General features: G+C 47.4%; 1 non-coding gene across 1 annotated transcript; it reads left to right on the plus strand.

Annotated features, from left to right (window-relative positions):
• Positions 1 to 508: 508 nt before the first annotated feature.
• trnak-cuu (transfer RNA lysine (anticodon CUU)) lies at positions 509 to 581 on the plus strand. The gene has a single exon. It is a non-coding gene; the product is annotated as a tRNA-Lys (tRNA).
• Positions 582 to 13900: the final 13319 nt, after the last annotated feature.

Consider the following 13900-nt stretch of genomic DNA (forward strand, 5'->3'; position numbering starts at 1 on the left):
AGCTTTTGGAGTGCTGCTCCTTCATCAGATGGTTATGTCCAGAACTACCTGATGAAGGAGCAGCGCAATGAAAGCTAATGCTTCCAAATAAACCTGTTGGACTATAACCTGGTGTTGTGTGATTTTTAACTTTGTACACCCCAGTCCAACACTGGCACCTGCAAATCATAATATTAAATTGAAAATTTGAGAGTCCATTCACAAATCTAATTTGAGCCAGTTCTGCATCCAAATGGCTCATTCTCCCTATATTCCATGGGATCTAACCTTGCTCACAAGTCTCCAATGGGGAACCTTGTTGAATGCCTTACTGAAGTCCATATAGATCACATCTACTGCTCTGCCCTCATCAATCCTCTTTTTGTTGCTTTTTCAAAAAACTCAATCAAGTTTATGAGACATGATTTCCCACGCACAAAGCCGTGTTGACTATCCCTGATCAGCCCTTGCCTTTTCAGATACATGTACATTCTGTCTCTCAGGATTCCCTCCAACAACTTTGTGTGGTGCCCGGCTAGCTCAGTCAGTAGAGCATGAGACTCTTAATCTCAGGGTCATGGGTTTGAGCCCCACGTTGGGCGATGTGCTAAGTTTTTGGGGCGGCATGGTGACTCAGTGGTTAGCACTGCTGCCTCACAGCCCCAGGGACCCAGGTTCGAACCTAGCCTCGGGTGACTGTCTGTGTAGAGTTTGCACATTCTCCCCATGTCTGCGTTTCCTCCGGGTGCTTCGGTTTCCTCCCACAGTCCAAAGATGTGCAGGTTAGGTGAATTGGTCATGCTAAATTGCCCATGGAGGTAGGTGCATTAGTCAGGGGGAGTGGGGTCTGGGTGGGTTTCTCTTTGGAGGGTCGGTGTGGACTAGTTGGGCTGAAGGGCCTGTCTCCACACTGTGGGGAATCTAATCTAACTTGCCCACCACCGATGTCAGGCTCACTGGTCAATAGTTCCCTGGCTTGTCCTTACCGCCCTTCTTAAACAGTGGAACCACGTTTGCCAACCTCCAGTCTTCTGGCACCTCCTCTGTGACTATCGATGATACAAATATCTCAGCAAGAGGCCCAGCAATCACTTCCCTAGCTTCCCACAAAGTTATAGGGTACACCTGATCAGGTCCTGGGGATTTAACCACTTTTATGCATTTCAAGACATCCGGCACTTCCTCCTCCATAATATGGACATTTTTCAAGATGTCACCAACTATTTCCCTACATTCTATATCTTCCATGTCCTTTTCCACAGTAAATACTGATGCAAAATACTTGTTTAGTATCTCCCCCATCTCCTGTGTCTCCACACAAAGGCTGCCTTGCTGATCTTTGAGTGGCCCTATTCTCTCCTTAGTTACCCATTTATCCTTAATGTATTTGTAAAAACCTTTTGGATTCTCCTTAACAGTATTTGCCAAAGCTATTTCATGTCCCCTTTTTGCCCTCCTGATTTCCCTCTTAAGTATACTCCTATTTCCTTTATACTCTTCTAAGGATTCACTCAATCTATCCTGTCTATACCTGACATATGCTTCCTTCTTTTTCTTAACCAAACCCTCAATTTTTTTAGTCATCCAGCATTCCCTCTACCTACCAACCTTTCCTTTCACCCTAACAATAATATACTGTCTCTGGTTTCTCATTATCTCATTTCTGAAGGCTTCCCATTTTCCAGCCGTCCCTTTACCTGCGAACATCTGCCCACAATCAGCTTTTGAAAGTTCTTGCCTAATACCGTCAAAATTGGCCTTCCTCCAATTTAGAACTTCAACTTTTAGATCTGGTCTATCCTTTTCCATCACTATTTTAAAACGAATAGAATTATGGTCGCTGGCCCCAAAGTGCTCCCCCACTGACACCTCAGTCACTTGCCCTGACTTATTTCCCAAGAGTAGGTCAAGTTTTGCACCTTCTCTAGTAGGTGCATCCACAAAGAAAATCAGAAAATTTTCTTGTACCCACTTAACAAATTCCTTTCCATCTAAAGTCTTAACACTATGGCAGTCCCAGTCTATGTTTGGAAAGTTAAAATCCCCTACCATGACCACCCTATTATTCTTACAGATAACTGAGATCTCCTAACAAATTTGTTTCTCAATTTCCCGCTGACTATTAGGCGTCTACAATACAATCCTCATAAGGTGACCATCCCTTTCTTATTTCTCAGTTCCACCTAATTAACTTCCCTGGATGTATTTCTGGGAATATCCTCCCTCAGTACAGCTGTAATGCTATCCCTTATCAAAAACGCCACTCCCCCTCCTCTCTCGCCTCCCTTTCTGTCCTTCCTGTAGCATTTGTATCTTGGAACATTAAGCTTCCTGTCCTGTCCATCTCTGAGCCATGTTTCTGTAATTGCTATGATATCTCAGTCCCATGTTCCTAACCATGCCTTGAGTTCATCTGCCTTCCCTGTTAGACCCTTTGCCTTGAAGTAAATGGTGTTAAATTTTTCAGTCCTACCTTGTTCTCTGTTTTGTCCCTGTCTGCCCTGACTGTTTGACTCGCTTCTGTTCTCAATTGTACCAGTCTCAGATTGATCTCTTTCCTCACTATACCCCTGGGTGCCACATCCATTCCCCCGCCTCCCCCCCCCCCCCCCCCACACCTTACGAGTTTAAATCCTCCCGAGCAGCTCTAGCAAATCTCACTGCCAGTATATTAGTCCCCTTCAAGGTGCACTATCTGATAATATACACTCGCCCCTGCATCAACTTTTAAATTAGTGAGATGTCATTGACATAATTGTCTTCTTGTCAAAATCTGGATTAAATGGTTTCCCCAGAGATACCTTGAGCTTTTGTCATATTGTAGGCTGTTCTATCCCTTTAACAGATTTGCTTGACCATGTCCTACTTCTGCACTGTTTCTGAAAGTGATCAATTGTCTTACTGGGCATTGTTCGTGCCTGTGAGATTTTCTGCAGAAACAGCATATTCCAGAGAGTTCAATGACAGAGTCAATTTAGTTGAAGTTGAGGAACCAAAAGGGTGCAATTACATTGTTTGGTGTAGAAGTGGGAAGGATGTGGTGGAACAAACACCAACTCCCTCCACCACCAACACTCAGCAGCAGCAGTGTGTCATCAAGCCGGTGTTCTTCTCTGACCACTGCCTCCTGCTGGCCAACTGTCACCTACAGGACAAGCAGCGGGCTGGTAAGGGAATGTGGAAGATGAACACAAAGCTGTTGACCCCGGGAAACATTGAGGAGCTCAAGAGGGACTACGCAGGTTGGAGAACCGTGAAGCCCCTCTTTGAGTCCCTAGCAGACTGGTGGGACACAGTAAAAGGGAACATCAAGAGGTTCTTCATCCTCAAAGGTGTTCAGGAGGCGTGAGAGAGGCGGGGAAAACTGTCCCAGCTCCAGGAAAGTATGCAGAACCTGCTCCTGCTGCAGACGATGGGGGTCGATGTCACGGAGGATCTCAAGGAGGTGAAGGGCCAGCAAGCCTCGCTCTTTGCCTCGGAGGCCTCCAAGATAATCTTCCGGTCCAGGGTCCGCTCGGTGGAGCAGGACGAGATATGCTCACGTTTTTTCTTCTAGAAGGAGCACAAAGAGAACTCCGTGCTCAGCAGCCTGAAGGAAGAAGATGGCTCGGTAATGTCATCTCAGGCTGACGTCATGAGGATCAGTAAATCCTTCTACGCCAGTCTGTATGACGTGAAGCTGACCGACAATGTGGCCTCCCAGTCGTTCCTGTCCTCTATCACGGAGGTCCTAGACGACAGAACACGGGAGAGGCTGGATCAGCCGCTATGCCTGGATGAGCTGACCAAGACCCTTGAGTCCTTCGAAAAGAATAAAACTCCCAGAAGCGACAACTTACCGGTCGAGCTCTATTCCACACTGTGGGACTTGATTGGCCAGGACCTGCTGGAGGTGTATGTCAGTATGCTTCGGGCAGGTACCATGAGTGAATCCATGAGGAAAGGCATCATCACCCTCATCTACAAGAGGAAGGGGGAGAGGGAGGAAATTAGAAATTTGAGAACAATCTCACTATTAAACGTAGATTACAAAATGTTGTCAAAGGTAATCGCCAACCGGGTCAGGACTGCTCTGGGGTCGGTGATTCACCCTGACCAAACCTGTGCTGTACCGGGCAGGAAGATCTCTGAGAGTCTCGCACTCCTCAGGGATACGATCGCCTACGTGCAGGACAGGGGGGTGGACACCTGCCAGATCAGCCTGGACCAGGAAAAAGCCTTTGACAGGATATCACAAACGTGTATGAGAGATGTTCTCTCCAAAATGGGCTTTGGGGAGGGAATCTGCAATTGGATCCAACTGCTCTACACCAACATTGTCAGTGCAGTCTCAATCAATGGGTGGGAATCAGATAGCTTCCCAGTCAGATCTGGAGTCAGGCAGGGCTGCCCTCTCTCTCCTGCCTTGTTTGTGTGCTGCATAGAGCCATTTGCCAAGTCCATCAGGAAGGATGCGAGCCTGAGAGGGGTGACTATTCCTGGCAGCGGGGGCCTACAGGTTAAGGCCTCCCTGTACATGGATGACGTCGCTGTTTTCTGCTCAGATCCACTGTCCGTGCACAGACTCATGTGCATATGTGACCAGTTCAAACGGGCCTCGGGGGCCAAGGTAAACCGAGGCAAGAGTGAGGCCATGCTCTTCGGGAACTGGGCCGACCAATCCTCTATCCCCTTCACCGTCAGGACTGACCACCTGAAGGTGCTGGGTATTTGGTTCGGGGGGGCTGGGGCATGCGCCAAGTCTTGGGAGGAGCGTATCAGCAAAGTGAGGCAGAAACTGGGCAGATGGGAGCAACGGTCACTCTCCATCGTGGGAAAAAATCTGGTCATCAGGTGTGAGTGTTGTTATATGTGGCATGGGTCTAGCATATTCCCAGAACCTGTGCCACCGCAGTCACCCAGGCATCTTCCATTTTATATGGAGATCAAAGATGGACCGGGTCCGAAGGGGCATAATGTACAAAGATCAGGGCAACGGGGAAAAAAGCACGTCCAATGCCACCCTCATCCTGATGGCACAACTCAAGCTGTGCGTGGATCCCCGGTACACAAACACTGAGTGTCACTACGTACTGAGGTTCTACCTGTCCCTGGTGTTGCGAAGGATGGGCCTGGCCTCGCTGCCGCGGAACACTCCGAGTAGGTGGACCGTTCCGTATCACCTGTCCTTCATGGAGATGTTTATGAAGAAAAACACCTTTGACCACAAGTCCATCAAGAAGTGGTCAGCACATAGTGTCCTCGAGACTCTTCTGGAAAAGGAGAGGGCGGATCCTGTCGAGCGGTTCCCTGAGCAGACTGTCAAAGTCATTTGGCAGAATGCCTCATCGCCAGAACTTTCCAACAAGCACCAAGACGTGGCTTGGCTGGTGGTGAGAAGGGCTCTGCCTGTGAGATCCTTTATGCACACCCGGACTCTCTGCCGCACCGCACACTGCCCTCGAAGTGGCTGCGGGGGGGGATGAGACTGTCACACACCTCCTTCTGGAATGTGCCTATGCAGAGGAAGTCTGGAGAGGAATGCAGTGGTGTTTGTCGAGGTTTGTCCCGAGCAGCGCCGTGACGCAGGACTCCGTGCTCTACGGCCTGTTCCCGGGACGCACACCGAGACGAACATCAACTGTGCCTGGAGGATCAATAACTCAAAGAAAGATGCTCTTTGGTCTTCCCAAAACCTGTTGGTCTTCCAGCTGAAGGAGTTGACCCCGACTGAGTGTTGCAGACTGGCACATTCCAAGGTCCAGGTCTACGTGTTGAGGGATGAGCTGAAGCTTGGGGCAGCTGCCGCCAAGGCGCGGTGGGGAAAGACTACCGTGTAACATCTGCCTGCCTAAAAAGAACAGGGGGCCCATTTAGTAATTGGGCTCCTCTGATGCCTCAGCAGAAGAGCCGGATAGTCAATGTACAGACTTGTTTATACGAATGATTAATTCCAATCTCTGTATGTAAAGAAATGCAATGTTCACATATGAATGGCATCACCAATTGTATAGATATCAAAATAATTTTATGAATAAAGTATATTTTTGAAATTAAAAAAAACTCACTATAGCTCCTCAGACAAGACCTTCTAAACCCGTGACCACTTCTATTCAGAAGGACAAGGGCAGGTCAATTCAAAATGGCAGCGGAGTAGGACACATCATATAGAGCTCATCTGCTGAGTCTGTTTCCTTTCCTTTATTTCTTGTCTTTTGGGGTTTCTTTTCTTTCTTCTCTCTTCTTTCTTCTCCCAGCCACAGACTTGTAGCCATGTACTCAGCACAGACCCAGTGAACCAAACTCTCGGCCTGGTGTAGCGGTCTCTTTGCCCAATGTGGGTGGTCATTTGACCCAGTGAGGCAATCTCTCGGCCTGGGATGGGCAGTCTCTTGGCCCAGGGTGGCTTCAGCATGGACCTCCGACCTCAAGGTGATTCCTTGAAGTGTGGTCCCGCTGGTTAAGAATGGCTTGAACATCCAGCTTTATTTCTTTACAGACCTTCTTAGGTTTAATTAGAAAATAATGTGCAACATTTAAACTTACTTTGTATGTTTTACGTTGTACTATAATTACTGCAATGTTTAACTTTTAACTTTATTCTTTTTACTTGGTCCTTATGATTCTGTACCCAGGTACTTGTACCTATGATGACTCCTTGTGTGGTGACAATTATACACTTTTCATTATACACTCTACTTGAGTGCACATGACAATAAACTCAAAATCAAACACCCCATGCAGAAACATCACTATGTGCAAGCTCTCCTCTGAGCTACTCACCATCCTGACTTGGAAATACATCATCGTTCCTTCAGTGTCACTGGGTCAAAATCCTGGAAATTCCTCCCTTAGGGCATTGTGGGTCTACCCACAGCACATGCACTGCAGTGGGTCAAGAAGGCAGCTCACCCCCACCTTCTCAAGAGCAACTAGGGACGGGCAATAAATGCTGACCCAGTCAGTGACAGTCACATTCCACAAGTGAATGAAAACAAACATCTGCAAAGAAATTACAGAGAGTTGCAAACATCATAAATTAGTTATAATGAGGGACTTTAATTATGTAATTCAGGCTGAGATAGCGGTAAAGAGCAGCAAGAGATGGGCATGCCTGGATAGTGCTGAGGAAAACGGTGTACGTACATCAATATGTGCTCAGTTCAACAACAGAGGAGACACTGCTGACTCAGTTCTTGGGAACGGGGTAGATTAAGCATGGCACATGAGAGCAGGGGACCGTTTAGGGAAAAGTGGGTCATTATATTGTAAGAGTTAAGGTAATGGAGGAAAAAGGCACAGGACAATCCAGAGTAAAAATAGTTAACTGGGTGAGTGCAGAGGTCAATGGGGCAACAGTGGAGCTGGGCCGGTTATACTGGTACCCAGGGCTGGCAGGCATGATGGGCTGAATGGCCACCTTAACAATTCTGTAATTCTGTAGCACCTTGAACACAGTGAAATGTTACAAGTTATTTGACAGAAATCTAATCAGACATAACTTGTTACCAAACCTGATAAGGAGATATTAGGGCAGGTAATCTGTGGGGTCAAAGAGGTAAGTTCTAAAGAGCATCTTAAAGGAGGACTGTGAAACAGGAAGAACTATATAGTCTATGGTCACCCTGGAGCTGGTCAACAAAGGCTAAATAGATTGGAGAAACACTTCCCCTTTACACATAGGAACAGGAAAAGGCCATTCAACCCTTTCAGTTTATTCTGTAATTCAATGTGATTGTGCCTGTTTTGAAATACTATTGATTGAAGCCGTCCCAGAGGTTGATTTGGAGGTAGGGACTGAGTCAGACTATTTCCTCTCTCTCTCTCTCTCTCTAACATAGGACATTGTAGTGCTGCTTTTGAAACTTGGCGTGGATCAGTAATGTTAACTCAGGGATTACTGACAGCACCTTCCTGTGTGATTCAGTACCATGAAGAATCCACATTTCGTGATTCATTGGGGCCAGGTTCCAATTACACAGAAGTGGACATGTTAGCTTTCAATCAGGAGTCATATGTTCTTTAAATGTTATCAGCCGATGCAACTCCCTTATTAAAAACAGACTTGGCCAGTCGTCCATCTCATTTGCTGTCTATGGGATCTCACTGTGCACAAATGAGGCCCGGCTGTTGCCCAAAGTGTGGCACTGGGCTTCAGAAGTTGATTCAGTTTACATGTTGTGCTTAGGTTAGGGATTTTCCTCGTGCGATCAGGTGCTACTTATTGTGCACAGCAAGCTCCCATAACCAACAAGTTCTAATGCCCAGATGTCCCATTTCGGTGGCATTAGTTGATGGAAAGCTTTGGAGAATACCCCTGCTGTGTTCCAAATAGCACCTTGGAGCTTCCCAAGAAGGAAGACTCGGCTTCAGTTTAATTTCTCAGGCAGGGGAAGGCACCTCCAAAAGTGCAGCCCCCTCTCAGCCCTGTCCCTGCACTATTTCGCATGCGGGGGTCCTGTCTGTGGAGTGGAACTCCACTGGTTACGGCTAACCATGACCCACTGGTTGTGATTCGCCAAAGAGAGCTTTAGCCACTGAGTTACGGCTAACACAGTGCAGCTTTAACAGACTTTCTGAACCTCTGATCTTTCCGTCCGTTTAAGGCCAGGCCTGTCCAAACTCGCAGGCTGTTGACTGGTGCCCAGCCCACTCCCCCATCATGTGACTGAGGAAGATAATAAGCTCACAGCCTCTCCCGACCACCACTCCTTCAACCCCTCAGCCCCCCCAATCGGCAGAGTGTTCAAGTTACTGTATTAAACACGGGGTTGATTGGCAGAAAGGGCAATGAATCACTTCCTCATCCATATACCGCAGGAATGCCAACAATGCAGCACCTCCCTAGACATGCAGCTGCCCTCAGGGTCTTAGTGCTCTCCAGCAATAGCAGCACAGGGATAGGGGGACGAAACACACAGAATGAATGAACTGTGAAAGAGGTTAATGACAAATTACAGATAGTCAACATGGCTTTCTGCATGGGAATGGATGAGTATATGAAAAGGAAGGGTTTAGAAGGATATGGGCCAAGTGCTGGCAGGTGGGAGTAGATTGGGTTGAGATATCTGGTTGGCATGGACGGGTTGGACCGAAGGGTCTGTTTCCGTGCTGTACATCTCTATGACTCTATAAATGAAGGAAGAGAGAGAGAGACTGAGTAACAACATACAGTATACTAGTTCTGAAGAAGAGTCATCGGACCTGAAACGTTAACTCTGTTTCTCTCTCCAATGATGCTGGATGGCCTGCTGAGTTTCTCCAGCAATTTGTGTTTTCGTTTCAGATTTCCAGCATCGGTGGTTCGTTCATTTTTTCCTTTGTATAGTGTAATCGTTTTGTATGTGACTTTTACCCGAAGACTTCGCAAGTATTTTAAACCCTTCCATTACTGCTGTTAGTGGGAGCTTGCTGTGCACAAATTGGATGCCACGTTTCCCAGGTATTATACGTTTCTGAAGAGTTTCATTGGCAGGACCCCCATGTGTCTTGAACTTGTGAAAGACATTATATAAAAGCAATAAAATTCCAACAATCCCTATAGTGTGGAAACAGGCCCCTCAGCCCCAGAAGCCCACACCAACCGTTTGAAGAGTAACCCACTCAGACCCATTCCACTACATTTACCCCTGACTAATGCACCTAATCTACCCATCCCTGCACACTGTGGGCAATTTAGCATGGCCAATCCACCCTAACCTGCAAATCTTTGGTTGTGGGAGGAAACCGGAGCACCCGGAGGAAACCCACACAGACACTGGGAGAATGTGCAAACTCCTTACAGTCAGTCACCTGAGGCTAGAATCAAACCTGGTTCCCTGGTGCTGTGAGGCAGCAGTGCTAACCACTCAGCCACCGTGTCTCTTTTCCAAGTCACATACGTTGACAAAATGTCCTCCTTCAATACTGTGTGACTCTAGGATTGGAGAAACAGGAGCAGAATTGTCAATGGGTCACTTTTTCATTCACACACCAATGCAGACAGGCAATCCAGTAGACCCCTTTGAGGAGGCTGCTCTTTCTGTGGAATTAATATAAAGAAGCCGCAGCTTGTAACGTGAAACAGGGGAGCTAAAGTGGCTCACAGAACTCCTGACGTGGTCACACCACTAGCGCCTTGCACAATTGCAGTTAGACTTCCCTACTCTTATACTCCAATCCTTTTCAAATCAGGGGTAACATTCCATTTCTTAACTGTTCAGGACGTTATGACACACCTCTGAAGCAGGTGAGACTTGAACCCAGGTCTCCTGGTCTAAAGGCAGGCACACTACCACCTCACCATCAGAGCCTTCCATCACTCTATTTGCTTTCTGAAAACAGATTCTGTTTTGCAGAAACTCAGCAGTCAGTGCAGAGAGAAACAGAGTTAACGTCTCCAGAAGGAATCACTGGACTGGAAGCGTTAACTCTGTGTTCCTCTCTCCACAGATGCTGTCTGGACAACTGAGTTTATCCAGCACTTTTTGTTTTAGTTTTAATTTTCCAGTATTTATATCAGCCCCATGTCCCTTTGTGTGCACAGCTTTCTGCAGCTTTCCTCCATCTAAATATGAATGTTGACACTTCCAAAATGAAATATTTCATGGGGGGGGCATGGTGGCTTGGTGGTTAGCACTGCTACCTCACAGCACCAGAGACCTGGGTTCAATTTCAGCCTTGGGCGACTGTCTTTGGGGAGTTTGTACATTCTCCCCGTGTCTGTGTGGGTTTCCTCCAGGTGCTCCAGTTTCCTCCCACAGTCCAAAGATGTGCAGGTTAGGGTGAATTGGCCAGGCTAAATTGCCCGTAGTGTTAGCTGCATTAGCCAGAGGGAAATGGGTCTGGGTGGGTTACTCTTCGGAGGGTCGGTGTGGACTTGTTGGGCCGAAGGGCCTGTTTCCACACTGTAGGGAATCTAATCTAATATATTACATTTGCCCCTTCCCTTAACTTGTCAGTCTCCCTCTGCAAAGTCTTTGTAGCTCTCTGGCAAACCTGCCCAGGTACTTGAGAGTTTTCTGGACTCAATATCAAGTTCAATAACGTTAGGGCTTGAGCTCGACTGTGTCCTTAACCCAACACCCACACACCAGGCCTTGTTACCACAGTCTACTGTTACACACCTCCCATTGTTAGCCACTAACAGTCCCCATTGATAGCTATTCAGTCTCCTAGCCTGATCATTATCGACTCCTTTGTCTGCACAACTGTTCTTCTCTCACTTTGGCTCCATCCACATCCTATTATTTACTCCTTATCCCCACCATTCAATCTATCTTCTGCATGTAAACCAACATTTTCCTAGCTACAAAACAGAATTGCTGGAAAAACTCAGCAGGTCTGGCAGCATGTGCGGAGAGAAATCAGAATTAACAGTTCTGAAGCGATGTGACTGGACCCGAAAAATTAACTCTGATATCTCTGCACAAGATGCTGTCAGACCTGCTGAGCTTTTCCAGCAATCTCTGTTTTTGTAGGAACAAATTATTGCAGGTGCTGAAATCTGTACTGAAAACAGAAAATGCTGGAAATCGCACCTGGACAAATACATGAATAGGAAGGAATAGAGGGACACGGATCCTGTAAGTGAAGACAGTTTTAGTATGGAAGGGCAAAATGTGTTGGCACAGACTTGGAGGGCTGAAGGGCCTGTTCCTGTGCCATTTTGTTCATTCACTGTGGAGGTGCCGGTGTTGGACTGGGGGTGGGCAAAATTCAGAAGTCACATGACACCAGGTTATAATCCAACAGATTTATTTGAAATCAAAGGCTTTTGGAGCGCTGCTCCTTTGTCAGCTGAAGTGATTTCATCGGGTGAAGGGGCAATGCTCCGAAAGCTTGTGGTTTCAAATAAACCTATTGGACTATAACTTGGTGTCTCGTGACTTCTGTTTTGCTCTTTGGTTCAGGTAGCAACCACGGAGATAGATTGATTTGATTTATTGTCATGTGTACCTAAGTACAGTGAAAAGCTCTGTTTGCGAGCAGTACAGGTAGATCATAGTAAGCAAGAAAATATAGATCACAAAATGAAAACAAATCTTGGACAGAGTCAGGTGTACATGTTACAGGGCGGCACAGTGGCTCAGTAGTTAGCACCGCTGTCTCACAGCACCAGGGACCCAGATTCGATTCCAGATTCGGGCGACTGTCTGTGTGGAGTTTGCACATTCTCCCTGTGTCTGTGTGGGTTTCCTCCTACAGTCCGAAGATGTGCAGGTCAGGTGAATTGGCCATGCTAAATTGCCCATAGTGTTAGGTGCATTAGTCAGAGGGAAATGGGTCTGGGTGGGTTACTCTTCAGAGGTAAAAATAATGACTGCAGATGCTGGGAACCAGATTCTGGATTAGAGTGGAGCTGGAAAAGCACAGCAGTTCAGGCAGCATCCGAGGAGCAGGAAAATTGATGTTTTGGGCAAAAGTCCTTCATCATGAATACAGGCAGCGTGCCTGAAGGTGGCGAGATAAAGGAGAGGAGGGTAAAGGGTGGTGATAAGGTCGCATAGAGTACAATAGGTGAGTGGAGGTGGGGATGAAGGTGATAAGTCAGGGAGGAGGGTGGGGGAGGGTAGCAAAGAGTACAATGGGTGAATGGGGGTGGGATGAAGGTGATAGGTCAGAGAGGAGGGTGGAGTGGATAGGTGGAAAGGAAGATAGGCAGGTCATGGGGACAGTGCTGAACTGGAAGTTTGGAACTGGGGTGGGGGAAGGGGAAATGAGGAAACTGTTGAAGTCCACATTGATGCCCTGGGGTTGAAGTGTTCCAAGGCGGAAGATGAGGCGTTCTTCCTCCAGGTGTCTGGTGGTGAGGGAGCGTTGGTGAAGGAAGCCCAGGACCTGCATATCCTCAGCAGAGTGGGAGGGGGAGTTGAAATGTTGGGACACGGGGAGGTGTGGTTGATTGGTGCGGGTGTCCCAGAGATGTTCCATAAAGCACTCTGCTAGGAGGCATCCAGTCTCCCCAATGTAGAGGAGACTGCATTGGGAGCAACGGATACAATAAATGATATTGGTGGATGTGCAGGTAAAACTTTGATGGATGTGGAAGGCTCCTTTAGGGCCTTGGATGGAGTTGAGGGAGGAGGTGTGGACACAGGTTTTGCAACTCCTGCGGGTCGGTGTGGACTTATTGGGCCGAAGGGCCTGTTTCCACACTGTAGGGAATCTTATCTTACACTACAAAGGATGTGTGCTAGGCAAGATCAACATTAATAAGTGCATCACTCTAATGTAGAGAGTCCATTCATCAGTTTAATAACAGCCGGGAAGAAGCTGTTCCTGAACCTGTTGGTGTGTGTATTCAGGCTTCTGTATCTTCTGCCTGATGGAAGAGGTTGTAGGAGATCATTACTGGGGTGGGAGGGGTCTTTGATGACGTTGGTTGCCTTTCCACAGTAGCGAGAAGTGTAAATGGAGTCCATGGATGGGAGGTTGGCTTCTGTGATGGTCCTGGGCTGGGCACACCACCTTCTGTAGTTTCTGGGCAGAGCAGTTGCTGTATTAAGCCGTGATACACCCAGGCAGTATGCTCTCAACGGTGCATCTGTGGAAGTTGGTGAGGGTCCTAATGGACATGTTGAATTTTCTGAGCCTCTTGAGGAAGAAGAGGCGTTGTTGTGCCTTCCTGACAGTCACCTCTATGTGGGAAGTCCAGGACAGGTTGTAGGCTATCATCACTCCTTGAGGAATTTGAGGACCTCAACCACAGCTCCTTTGATGTAGAGGGGGGGCGTGTTCCCCTCCTTTGTTCCTGAATTCGAGACAGAGAGAGCAAGCTAAAGTTTGAAGTCTGGGTGAGTCTCCCACTGTTTTGGTTTCTGGTTTAGCTACAGTTGGGTTCTTTAGGACCCAGAAAGAACCTTTTGGCCTTGTCACTGAGAAGCTCACCAAATAAGGGAAGTGACTGGAGCTAAAACCCAATTAATATTCATAGGCTAGGATGTGCCTAGATTAACAGCGA

This window comes from Chiloscyllium punctatum, chromosome 18 (assembly GCF_047496795.1).
Source record: "Chiloscyllium punctatum isolate Juve2018m chromosome 18, sChiPun1.3, whole genome shotgun sequence".
Classification (NCBI taxonomy): domain Eukaryota; kingdom Metazoa; phylum Chordata; class Chondrichthyes; order Orectolobiformes; family Hemiscylliidae; genus Chiloscyllium; species Chiloscyllium punctatum.